Here is a 495-nt window from a genome sequence, read left to right on the forward strand (position 1 = left end):
GTGTCAGTGTGTGTGTGCGCGCGCTCGAGATTGCATATGCGTGCGTGTGTGCGCGCGTGAGACTGAGCGCAGGTGTGCGAATTTCCGTGTGTGCACTGCACGTGGTGTACTCTACAGCTCACAATGAGGTTACAGACAACAACAACGAACCCACCAGGGTCAAAGCGCTTCATCACCACAACCGGACAGGCATCCAGAACATTCTGTTTACGCAACATATAAACGATTGACACTGTTTGTTTGCACCATACAAACAGGTCACAAGGAACAATCAAACAAAATGAACAACCTCTTCAAAGACTTCTGTAGCGTCATCACTCAATGAAACCGGGGCTTGCAAAGCAAAGGGAATCATGTGTGTGTTGGACACACACACACACACGCGCACATACACACACACTGCCACACATACACACACACTCACACACACGCACACACACACACTGACACACACAAACACGCACGCACACACAGAAATAAAAATAAAAAGCTGTA

The sequence above is a fragment of the Littorina saxatilis genome, linkage group LG5, assembly GCF_037325665.1.
Source record: "Littorina saxatilis isolate snail1 linkage group LG5, US_GU_Lsax_2.0, whole genome shotgun sequence".
NCBI classification, from domain to species: Eukaryota; Metazoa; Mollusca; class Gastropoda; order Littorinimorpha; family Littorinidae; genus Littorina; species Littorina saxatilis.